The sequence below is a fragment of the Drosophila serrata genome, unplaced genomic scaffold (assembly GCF_035046125.1).
Source record: "Drosophila serrata isolate PLE 108 unplaced genomic scaffold, ASM3504612v1 contig_149, whole genome shotgun sequence".
In the NCBI taxonomy this organism is placed as follows: domain Eukaryota; kingdom Metazoa; phylum Arthropoda; class Insecta; order Diptera; family Drosophilidae; genus Drosophila; species Drosophila serrata.
This window is the reverse complement of record NW_028257047.1, coordinates 1,485-13,899: the sequence shown is the minus strand read 5'-3', so window position 1 is coordinate 13,899 and position 12,415 is coordinate 1,485. Positions and strand designations below refer to the sequence as shown.

Here is a 12,415-nt window from a genome sequence, read left to right as displayed (position 1 = left end):
CAAGCATGCAAGCTAACAATCTGGCAGCACGCCGGTAGTCAAATTCCTCGTATTCTGTCCTATATTTTCCATCGCGCCTACTAACACCTAACCCAAACAGGCACGTGCCTGGTGTCATACGGGCCACTTGTATGTACTGACCTTAGTGCATCAACGTCCAAGATAAGATTTGACTCTGTTAATCATTCTCTCCTCGTTAGAAAACTCGATTCAATGGGTTTTCCAAGTGATCTTCTTAATTGGATCTCTAGTTATTTGAATGGCAGGACGCAAAAGGTCCTCTTTAAGAATAATTTATCCAATATTCTAAGGGTTACATCTGGTGTCCCGCAAGGAAGCCATTTGGGACCCTTATTGTTTACATTGTTCATAAATGACCTGCCCAAAGTCTTGACTCACTCCAGAGTACTTATGTACGCGGATGACGTCAAGCTTTGCGTGCAATACAATGACGTTGCCTGCCAGTCGGATTTACAAACAGATCTTAATAATTTTCAAACTTGGTGCCGTGTAAACTTATTAAACTTAAATGGCTCGAAATGCAAGCTAATGACATTCTCTCGTGTCGCTCCTAAGCTTGCTACTTACACGCTGAACGGCTGCTCTTTGGAAAGAATTAATACAGTTGACGATTTGGGCGTCCGCTTGGACCCAAAACTTGACTTTATTGATCATATTTCGTCTATGGTGAATAGAGCCAGGGGTGTGCTTGGATTTATTAAACGGTGGTCGAAGGAATTCAATGACCCCTATGTTACTAAATCCTTATATACTTCCTTAGTTCGTCCTATCCTAGAATATGGATGCTGCGTTTGGAGCCCTCAGTACGGCGTCCATAGTAAACGCATTGAGTCGGTTCAAAAGAACTTTTTACTTTTCGCTCTACGCGGTTTAAATTGGGATGCAAACCAAAGATTACCTTCCTACTCTAGTAGACTCCTATTAATAAACTTGCCGTCCTTAGCCAATCGTAGAACGATGCTAGGGATAACCTTTATTTTTAACCTTATTCATGGTGATGTGGAAAGTGCTGACTTGTTGGGTCAGCTTAATTTCCATGTACCATGTAGACCACTAGATCCTATATCCCATTAGTGTTGCGCCGCTGCTCAGGCCCCTCCTTTGAACTGCATGAACCTTTTAGAGTGTTATGTGCAAATTATAATGATTTGTACACCTAATCTCTAACGTAGATTCCCTTCCCAAATTAAAATCTTTGATATTAACATACTTAGTAAGCATGCAAGCTAACAATCTGGCAGCACGCCGGTAGTCAATTTTCCTCGTATTCTGTCCTATATTTTCCATCGCGCCTACTAACACCTAACCCAAACAGGCACGTGCCTGGTGTCATAAGGGCCACTTGTATGTACTGACCTTAGTGATCAACGTCCAAGAATAAAAAGCTTAAACCATTTTTCACTCGGTCTAAAAAAAACAGTCAGTTCATATCATGGTTGCTGTAAAAGATTCTGACCCGATTCCAAAAGAGAACACTGCGATTATATGCCGTAAACAGTATCTTAATATATTTATTTAATAGTGTATGTATTTAATGGCGTGTCTGGGAAGAAAAAGATTAATCCTGAGGCTCGTCGTCGTCGTATCAGAGAAGTTGTTGTTATTGTTGTTGGACTCGAAGTCAGCTTGGAGAGGATATGGTCGGACCCGAAACTTATCCACTACAGACGTGGACTCGGAAGCCAACTGAAAGAGAAGTTTGTTGTCGGACTCGGAAGTCAGCCAGAGAAAGTTGTTGTTGTCGAACCCGAAAGTCAACCAGTGAGACTATTTTCGGACCAAAAAGTCATCCACGAGAGAAGTTGTTGTTGTTGGACTCGAAAGTCAACCAACAGACGATTGTTATTATTCGACTCGAAAGTCAACCAAAGAGATGCGCCGAGCTGTATACCGTGCCCCTAAAGTTATAGGAAAGTTATATAGTTATAGGAAACTACCGGAAGCTAACAACGATGTATAAATTGGACCCGATTCAAGGATCTGCTCCAACAAAGAGTGACTTCGCTGCTGACTGTGGTAACTACCTTACCCAATCGCTGTCTGCTGCTGAGTGCCGAAATACGGCTTTAGCTCTCTTTGTATAGGTGCTGTCGCGGCTAAGTGTGCCGCCTCCTGCGTGGGATTTACCCTTACTAGTGTGCCGCACTGGTGCTGGGCCAAGTGTGACCGCTCCTGATCGTGGGCGCGCTCGCGTATGAATTCTAATTTTGTTTCTCTTTCTTTCTCACCTTCTGCCTTCTGCTACAGCTATTTTCCATTCCTTCCCTTTTCTGTTTCCTTACATTTCTACATATTTATTTATTCATTATTCGACCTTATTTTCTATTTTTTAGTTAGTTCCTATTTTAATGTGTACGGCACGCGTCACACTGTTTTGCTGACAAGGTAATGTCACAAGCGCTGCTTTATCTTATTTTTAGTTGGCTTTGGCCTTGGCAGTTGCACTGCCAAATGAACGGTTCTCCGAAATTGAGATTCGGGCAATGGACCGAGTCTATATAGCAAGCGTAGGGAATACAAAAACGGATTAGAACGTGAGTTCGGGAAAGACTGAAAGTGAAGGTACATTTTTACTAAGAGGATGACCGTGATAAGATCACCGGCCACTGCATTTTTCGTTTTGGTTGATTTGGGGACCAATTTGGATGAATCAACTACAAGCGGAGAATCAGCAAGCCGACAGCTGCAGCCTTTTGTCCTCGGTGTGGCCGTTCCGAAAAAGCACTGCCGTAAACCAACAGGTATTTTTGAGGTTGAGGTCCTCGTATAGCCCTGTTGTGCTCGGCCAATCACGTGTACTGCCTGCCTCCGCTTTTTATCCGCTGTGGCAGCCTTGGCGCTAGCGCAGTTCGGGTGGTGTTTTCGCTGGGATATGATAGCGTTAACTATTGAAAGCCCTGCATGTTAGGCAAGATGTTATAAAACTTTTCCTGGGGGAGATGAGCCGGCTGGAATAGACTCCCGCATCATGGAGATGGGTGATGCCCCAAAACGACCAGAAAGCATCACAGGATGGGTGGGTGCGTCGTGGCACAAACATCAATACCACCAATTCTTTCTCAAAAGAGTAGTCCCGATGTGTGTGCTTGTTTGTTTATTTATTTGTCGTTCTTAGTGATGTGAGAGTTTAGACAGCGTTAGATGTTTCCCAGGCATCCGAAATATATCGGTATTGTTGCGGGCATTAGGTTGAACCCCACCCTGGGGATCCTGATATAGCCGACGTTGTCCAGAGAAGCAGTTCTGTTACAGATTCCACATTTTCCCCAACAATTACCACTGCCACTTCATCACTTTTGGCAGCATTATTAAATTAGTTCAACTACCGAATCCCCAACAAAATAGATCTGATTGCAGGGCAGACCTTCTACAGATAATAAATCAATAACAACGAAGCTGAGGTGATTGTAGAATCGTAATTGATTGTAGCGGTATTCAAGTCTAAATTTACATGTTGTCTTCTTCTATTAACATTTCGTCTATTCTGAATTCTATTGATTATAACGAATATTCATTTTTCCAATGTCCAATGTTAGGTCGTCTAATAGCAGGCATTATTCAGAAAAACAATTCTCACACTGAGATCACATGTACGCCGTGCAATGCGTGACCGCCTCTTACTTCTCCACTGCACTTTATTTAGTGTTATTTTTCTTTAATTTATTGTTTAATTTATTTCACAATTCGTTCTTGTCTTTCTTTTTTTTTATCTTAGATATCTGTGATATCTCACTCTTGGCTACTATACATGAACCCCCATTTTAACCGAGATTCGCTCTCTCATGATCTCTCATGAGAGCGTAACCTCTCAATTAATGTGACCAAAGCATACTGATGCAAAGTGGCCTGCTACAAATGTTTAGTCACTATTAGCAGGTATTATAAAGAAAGAAAACAATTCTCGATAATGCTCACCTTGGTAATTTTGCTTTCTAATGTTACTGTATATGTTAACAGTATTTTGTAAACATCTGTAGACCCTAAAGAATTTTCAACAATTTAATTTGGTTCTGGACCCAAATTATTTCTATATTCTGTTTCTTATTAGTTTTCAGCTACGGTTAACCTCTTAACCAAATCTCTCCACCTGTCCTAATGTAACTGTATTCGTTTCTAGTTTTATCCCCTTCGAGTCTGTAGGCAAATCAGTTCCACCCATAAAAAACGATAAGAAATCGCAGAGTTCAATTAATCCGTCTTAACAAATCCGCACCTCGGCAGCTATCTCAGGTATTTTCAAAGCCCACAACTTTCATGCAACTGACAACTAGAGATAATCCTATAAATACTATTCAATTTAGTTCTTTGAAACTCACTCGTTCCACCGCAAAAATTGCTGTAGCCGCATTGCCTTTAGGAAGCTCTATAATTATTTGAGAAGGGCGCCTCATAGTTCGGTCAGGCTTCCGCTATCATCTAAATGCCTACTTCCACAGGTTATCGGCGCCCCCAGTGGATAGCGAAGTCTTTAGCGGATATTATCTTAGGGGACCATCCCTTGGGGACTTTTTCACTGCAACTTACATAAATAATTCGAGACTCACGCCTTTGGAAAGATTATTTTACTGAATTTTAAAGACGAGTGGCAATGCGAATGCCATTGTTTCTAAGGCTCCTCTGACGAATGAAGTTTAGTTTAGTTTATGGCGACGGCTGACGGACCGCTTCGAAAACAAATCTTTTTTAGTCAAAAGCCAGACGGCATTACACTTTTCTGCATCAAAGCGACTCCTCCTGATGCGTCAAGGTTAGTAGGCGCACCGATCTAAGTGATCTGCTAGTTCTCCACCTAAGTTACAAGTTCTCCCGATTCCGTCAATGGGTTGCATACGACGACATCAAAGACAGGCGCCCAACAGTCCTACCAGTGCTGAATCTGCAGCGGAATTAACGGCAAAGCTAAGCTTATCGGTCGGGAATGCGCCCCTATGCTAAGCTAAGTAAGCATGACACCCCATTTTTATTACCTTAACGTTTTTAACTGCGTCGCTGGGTTTGTTTATTTGTTTAATCTTGGCAGAATTTTAACGGAAGAATCACCACATCAACCAAAACAATATGTTTGACTGCCAGTCACGATGTTTCATAACCATTCAATTAGTTGCTTAACGTAAAAAAAAATATATATGTTATCTAAAAATTTAAAATCAATCAAAAGTTTCATTAATAAGAAAATTAACCAACTTACTAATGCAACAAATGCAATGCTAAAACTAGCTCAGAACTCGAACGAAATCCAAAATCAGATGGAAAAACGTTCACAGGCGCAAAATCCTAAAAGTAGAAGATATCTTTACAAAAAAAAAGTAACTTATTTTTTAATGATAATAAGCCACTAGAAGCTTTCGAAGGAAGAAGAAGAAAGCCTTCTTCGCTCACCAGAACCGGGCACCAGCTCCCCGCGCAGGGACGGGCCAAAGCGTTCAAGCGAGGGGAAGAAGGCTAAGGCGCAGTATAAAGCTGCCCTTCGAATCCAGAGCCGTCTCCGGGCAAAAGCTGTTCTATCCGAAAGGGAGAAGGTAAACTTAACTGGGACGAGTAAAAGGTCGAGGAGAGCTGGCTGCATTTCGCCAAGCTTCCTAGCATGGCATCAACGGCCGGCTTCGCCAACAAGGTAGAGGAGTTTCTTTGCCACCAAGCGGCAACGCTCTGCCATAAAACGCCATAAAAGACACTCCGGCGAGCAAGCGGCAACGCGTGCCCAAGGAAGCAGGCCCCACCTTAAAGGCGAAACCCCAAAGAGGAAGGAATATCGCAAAGGCCAGTGAGGTGACCAAACAACATTTTTTTGTGGTACTCATTGACAGCAGAGATGAGAATGGCAAGATGACCGTGGCGCAGTGGAAGACGGTGCATGCGCGGCTCGTTGAGTCATTACTTACACGGATGGAGGAAGACCCTGTAGCGCCCATGCCCACATTCGATGGTGCCGGATGGCTTAATGGGGTCAAAATCCTAAAGTGTATGGATGACCCGACGAGAAAGTTGCTGACGCAAACGGTCGAGTGAATGAAAGCGTTGTGGGACGGGGCCAAGCTGGAGGTGGTGGACAGGGAACTAATCCCATCCATCCCAAAAGCGAAGATACTCTTCCCCATAGCTATCCAAGGGGACCGAGCGCTGAAGCTGCTGCAGCGTCAGAATCCCGACATCTCAACAGCAGATTGGAAGGTACTGCACATTACGAGCGCGTTACCCAAAGAGGGGGGCCAATGCGCAGTCCTCCAGATTAACAAGGAGGCAGAGGACATCCTGTATCCAAGATACGGTAAGATGGCGTGGGGCATGTGCAGTGTCTACCTGCGCCTCAAAAAGCGCCATTCCGGGGATAAGGATGACCACACCCTGAAGGCAGGCGAGGTGGAGATGGACCTAGGTCTGGAAACCATTGTTGACGCCGCCCAATAACTAACGCTGGATGAGTCCGAAGAGGAGGAAGAAGGTGACCTGACGATAGTAGTCAACCCGTCGAGTGGAGTTGAGCTCGGTACCCATGTCCCTAAGGGTGCTGCAGCTCAATCTCTATAAGAGCAAGGTAGCGTCGGCGAAATTCCTAATTGCCATGGAGCAAGGGTCCGCCGATGTTGCTCTAGACCAAGAGCCATGGATTGCCTTGGGCAATGCCGTCGCCGGACTAAAATCCTCAAACTACAACGCGTTCTACACACCATCGGTAAGCAGAAACAGAACCGCCGTACTCGTACGGAAGGGTCTTCTTACTGTGGTGTTGCTAGAAATCAAGAACAAGAGCCTTATGGTAGCATCCTGCTACATGGCAGACGATAGGCCAGCTCCAACTGAAGATCTCAGAAGCCTGGTAGAACCCGGACCAACAACTGATCGTGGGTGCAGACGCCAATGCATATTGTGAAGCCCCGACATAAACGACAGAGGTGAGGCACTTTTAGACTTTATTCTTTCTACCAATTTATATATAGCAAAAGTGGGGGAAGAACACAGCTTTGTAGGCCCCACCTCGTCCAATGTGCTAGATATAACATTCGTAGCGGGACAAAGGGCAATGGTATCAGACTGGAAGGTCCTGGAGAGACAATCGTTTTCAGATCACAAAAAAATACAGTTCCAATGCGAATTCGATCACTTTCCAAAACCAACAGTCTTTAGAAACCCCCGTAACACTAACTGGGGAAAGTTCAATGAAAAAATCTCTCGTAAACTCGCTATTTTTCAGATCACAGTAAAATCCGATGAAGACATAGAAAAGTTCTTAGAGACCCTCTCAAAGGAATTACTAGGTTCATATCACGCATCATGTCAGATTTTAAGAAGCAAGAAAAGGACCAGACCACTCTTGGGAAACTAGGACCTCTCGCTCCAACGCAATAACCTCAGAGAATTCGTCACACTCGCCAAGCCGACGAAGGATGATATAATCAAAGAGGAATACAAAATCCTGTTAAGGAACTACAATAAGAAAATACGCAGGGCACAAAGAAGCTCTTGCTGAATCTTCTGCTCCAACTAGAGACGGCTCTAGAAACGGCTAGACTACGGAAGTTGCTTTCAAAGCTCCCTACCATACGGAGTAAGCTAAAACGCGACGACGGGCAGTGTACTGAGAGCAGCTAAGAGGCCCTAACAGCACTAACGTTCGCGCACTTCCCAGGTTGCACAAAGATCACCGATGCTAACAAGCACTAGGTACAAGCAACCAGGGAAAAGCATCTCCCAAATGAACTCATATCCTTTTGAAAAATTCACTGGGCTATAAAAGCGCCAGGACCAGATGAAACATGTCCAGCTATGCTGCAGGCGACCAAAGAAGTCATCATTCCATGGCTATACGCAATATACTCTGCTTGTCTTAGGACGGACTATATCCCAATCCAATGGAGGACCTCGAGGATTGTCTTCCTGCCCAGAGCAGGAAAGCGCAGCCACTTCAGACCTAAGGACTACAGGCCGAGTAGCCTCACCTCCTTTCTACTCAGCTAGAAAAGCTGCTGGACCTATACATCACAAACGAAGTGCGAAGATTAGTGTCAGCCAACCAGCAAGCATACACAAAAAGGGAAATCAAAGCAAATGAACTCGCAACAAGGAATATGAGCTCGGAGTCGTTGTAGACATAGCCGGGGCTTTTAATAATGTAAGCACAAACGCAATAAAGGAGCGCCTAGGAGCGACCTAGGATTGGAAATCTATAAAGTTGTCGACGGGTATAATCGGATTGGGGCACCGTTCTATGGTAAAATGAACGCACAGAGGCACGCCGCAAGGTGGAGATGACTGGAAAACGGTTCAAGACCACGCTTGACACATCAATATTTACACTGACGGCTCCAAGATGGAAGGAGGAGCTGGAGCGGGCATATACTGTACAGACCCCAGATGAGGCTATCTATAAGCTACCAAGCTATTGCAGCATATTCCAGGCGGAAGTCTTCGCCATCAGGAAGGCGGCAGAGCTTGCGCAAGAAATAGCCCGCCCGTGTGAGGCGGTAAACCTGTTCGTAGACAGTCAGCCGGCGATTAGATCCATGCAATCGTCAACGGTCAGTTCCTAAAATGTACTGGCAAGCCGGGACGCACTTGATATCCTGAGAACAATAACGTCAGTGCGGATCTACTGGGCTCCCAGCCACCAGGGCATAGAGGGAAACGAAATCGCAGACGAACTAGCAAGAAAGGAGTCGGACTGGCTGATAGAACAGAAAACGTCCCAGTCTCTCTAAGAACGCTCCAAAGCGAGTTAGAGAGACGGGCGGACGTACCAGCAAAAAGCAGGTCGAGAGGAAACTCCTCGAATTGCAGAACAACTTAAATCATGTGCAAAGAGCGCAATGACAAACTAAGCCACTACGTACTGCCGGCGCTTGAAATGGCTTGAGCATCCTAGACATTGAAGGATCAACCTCCTCTGGCTCTGGCGTGTTCTCACGACGCCTGTCGTTGTTTGGAGCGAAGTGCACCTGAGCCTTGTGTTGCTTAGTGAAGTGTGGGTTTTTGCCCGCACTCACTTGGGGGTGCCCTTGATAGGACGTTTGTAGGCGATCTTGCGCCTTTGGAATTTGCTTCCTGTCACTATCCTCCAGGCCCTTTGCAAACGGTGATGCAAAAGTGTATCTCTCGTGGTTTGATTCCACCTCCTGGGCCAATGCCAACGCAGTTGGCATGTCCTCGGCTTTGCCGAGAAAAGAACATCAAAAAGGCTGCGCTTGAGGCCCGAAACAAAAATGCGGAGAGCATCATCCCGGAATTTTTCGCACAAAATTCTTGCCGCCTATGCTTCGTACGACATGGTTGCCTTATTAGTAAGCAAGGTGAGTTTTTTCTCAACCTCGTCATAGTATTGCAGGAGCGTGAGGCTTTCCTGTCTGAGGGTACCCATCTCCTGCTCGATGACGTGAATCTGTCGCTTGTCACTATATGTGAAATCGAGGCGGTCTATACTCGCATCAAAATTCAATATTGTGCCAAACGAAGATAGCACTGCATCGGCAGGGCCCCTAATCTTACTCCTAATTATGACAACCGCCTGATAATGGCGCAAGCTATTAACATAATTCCGCTTACCGCCAAGAGACATATGTTTCCTGTACCCCCGAAAATTTGGGCAGGCATTTAACGGCATCTAAAGGCTCGTTGCATTGATTATTGTCTTTGATGTCAGTGGGCTCATAAACTTTGATGTTTGGAGCTTTTGCTTGTGTGGGTGCGACTTGGACCGCTGCCACTTGAGCGGCCAACGGGTTGGCGCATTTCCTCTTCCTTTCCGACCCTGTCTGTCAAGGCATGGCTAACAGCGGCCTGAATTACAGCTTTAAGCTGTTCTGGGTCCATAATTCCTACTGAGGGGTTACCGGGTGCCCGTATTGTGGTGGAAGTAAGCTGGGGCCCTTCACTATCGGACTCTGAGTCACTAGCGTATTGTTTGTTTTCCCTGTACTGTTGTAATCGAAAGCTCATATGTGGCCAAAAATTTGCCACACAAATGCATATGCAGCCATATAGGGTTCACAGCAGTGGAGTGAGGGCAATAAAAAAATGTATTGAAAGGTAAATACCAAGAATTTTTGGTCTAAGCAAAAATATAATAAGCAATAAATATAAGCCAATTTACAATTTATGCATAACCAAACGGCTGAAATAAACGCCGATATTTAGCGAAAAATAATTTAAATAAATTCACAATTAATTTATTTGTGCATAACCAAACGGCTGAATTAAACGCCGATATTTAGCGAAAAATAATATAAATAAATTCAAAATTAATTTATTTATCAGCGGCGGCCTTGCGCTCAGGCCAGATATCTAATAGTCGTACTTATTTGTGGCAATAATGCAAACAATACACAGAACAGGTATATATAATTTTTTTTTGCCTTTGGACGTTGATGCACTAAGGTCAGTACATTCAAGTGGCCCGTATGACACCAGGCACGTGCTTGTTTGGGTTAGGTGTTAGTAGGCGCGATGGAAAATATAGGACAGAATACGAGGAAAATTGACTACCGGCGTTCTGCGGGATTTTTATTCCTTTTGCAAGCTTACTAAGTGTGTTAGTATTAAAGATTTTAATTTGGGAAGGGTATCTACGTTACACATACAATTTCACAATTTAAATAATAATAATAATAATAATGAGTTAATTAATTTTTATTTCATAAAAAGTTAACACAAAATTATGGAAGCGGAGCTGCAGAAATTATTCTGGCAGCGATTTATTTGATTTATTTTCAAGTTACTCAAATGCAGATATAGGGAAGCACTAGGAATGGAGGTGCTCACTTACATGTTTCCCCTATTTGTTTCAGTGGGTTCCTTTCAAAGTTGAGCGCCAATTAATTGTGAATTGCCGTCGGCAATTTATATTCGTCTTCGGGTGGTCCCTCCAGATTCAGATACAATTTTGGGTGCGGACAACAGGTCCGTTGATGTCTTCTAGCCGGCTGGCCGTAGAATATCCAATTATGAAGATTATGTTGAAATTTGTTCCGGCACAATTTGTTTGGTAAATTTTTGAGAACAATATCTGATAAGTGACCATCGTAGTATAAAATCCTCAAATTTTTCGGAATTTTTTCATCACTTTTCTTAGTGTTTGCGGGTTAATACCAGAGATTTCGTTGCCTATGTTAGTCTTAAGTTGTGCGAGGGATTTAGAGTTCTTGGTGTTAACCTTATTTATCCAGCACTGCCATAAAAAAATAAAATTCGGTCAAACTCCTAAGCACGGTGATGGTCTTAAAAACAATTCGAACGGCAACAATTATTTCACTTCTTTGATGCAGGCGTGGTTTACATTTGGGTGTGGATGTTGCCAAATACACACTTTCGTTAAATTTGGTCACTAACTTGGGAATTGTGTTAGCTGAAGGCACTTTATTGACAGTTTCATTTTTTAATAAAACTTGATAAAGTTGGATATCTCTAGTATTCTAATCATATAGCTCCTTATTTTTAATTTTATTATCTCCTCTCATTATTCTAGCTTTCTTATAAGCGTCTTCTAGCCGATACATAGATTACTTAGCATATTCATCTACATCGTGGATTGGTTTTAATATATCTATGCTATTAAACTGTATTGGGAAGTTTGATGCTTTACCGAATACTAGCTCATATGGACAATACCATAGAGGGTGTCATATTGAAACAGTATACGAAATATTGGAGCTATACGTCCCAATCCGTTTTATCTACTGAAATTTAGGATCGAATGAATTCATTAAATGTTCTGTGGCTTATTTCGACTGTTCCAACTGAAGGTGTGCTGTAGATTTTATTTTTTGATATTCATATTTCTACATAACTCATTAATTATTGAATTTTTGTATTCTGTTCCCATGTTCGTAATTAACGTCTTTATTGGACTGTATTTCATAATAAAATCTTCAAATATAGCTTAAGCTACTGGTTTTGCACTTTTGTCTTTAAGTGACATATCTTCACATATTTTTCCAATAATAACTCCTTTTAATTTTAGCTAATGTTGTAGCTATGCCTGTATGACCTCCTTGTATTGGATCATCATGGGATGTAAACAGTATTGCTTCTTTTTCTTTATCGTTATTCGATAATAGGGTAACCGGCTTGAGTAGCGCTAATCTTAGAGATTTTAATTTTTTATCGCCCATTATTTTAAAAGATTCTATTGAGAAGGTTTCAAAAATCTTTTAGCTCGGTGTCACTTTGAGTAGGCTGATATTAATTATACCGGCTTCTTTTTCAAGCCTTTGGAAGAACTGACCTAAGTCGCTAACGTCAATTCTTGCGATAACTTTTTTGTGTGTTAGCACTGCTCCGCATGATTGCTTACTTGCATCCCTTATAATGCAAAATTCTTTGCTGAAGTCTGGGTATTGTAATAAGTGTGGATTTATTAGTGCCGATTTGAGATGTTCGAAGACATTCTGACAGTCAGCTGTCC

At 43.0% G+C, this 12,415-nt stretch overlaps 1 pseudogene across 1 annotated transcript; it reads left to right on the top strand.

Moving 5' to 3' along the window:
* The first annotated feature begins 4,939 nt into the window (after window positions 1-4,939).
* On the top strand, window positions 4,940-7,778 carry LOC147644584 (uncharacterized; annotated as a pseudogene). The gene is made up of 2 exons (XR_015270223.1): window positions 4,940-4,961; window positions 5,404-7,778. The product of XR_015270223.1 is annotated as an uncharacterized LOC147644584 (transcript).
* Window positions 7,779-12,415: the final 4,637 nt, after the last annotated feature.